Source organism: Otolemur garnettii, unplaced genomic scaffold (genome assembly GCF_000181295.1).
Source record: "Otolemur garnettii isolate 467f Iridium unplaced genomic scaffold, OtoGar3 scaffold00005, whole genome shotgun sequence".
NCBI classification, from domain to species: domain Eukaryota; kingdom Metazoa; phylum Chordata; class Mammalia; order Primates; family Galagidae; genus Otolemur; species Otolemur garnettii.
Window position 1 is genome coordinate 397,976 of NW_003852400.1, and position 492 is coordinate 398,467.

Sequence of the window (492 nt, forward strand, 5' to 3'; positions counted from 1 at the left end):
AGCTGCTTTGGAGGCCGAGGCAAGAGAATCGTTTAAACCCAGGATTTGGAGGTTGACGCCACAGCACTCGATACTGAGAGTGACATAGTAAGACTCTGTCTCAAAAATAACATAAAATATCCCTATAGTTCAAAACAATGAAATACTACACAATAGTTAAAATGACTTACATGCATAAAAATGAATACAAAAACAATATGCCAAAAGGTAAGTTGTTAAATTCTAAGATGCAGAAATAATATGTGTTGCTTACATATGTGTACATACATTCCCTCATAGTTTAAGGGAACATGAGTTTTATTTGTTTAAAAAGAAAAGGGAGTTGGATAAAAATGTCCAAATGTTAATATCTATTTAAATGATAGTTACATTTCTGCTTTATTCTATAAAATGTTTCAAAGTTAAAACCAGAAGATTATACATCTTAGTTAAAATGACAGAATGATGTGTTAGCCTTTTTATGAAGTTAAAGTCATCTATGCTTCCATCTCA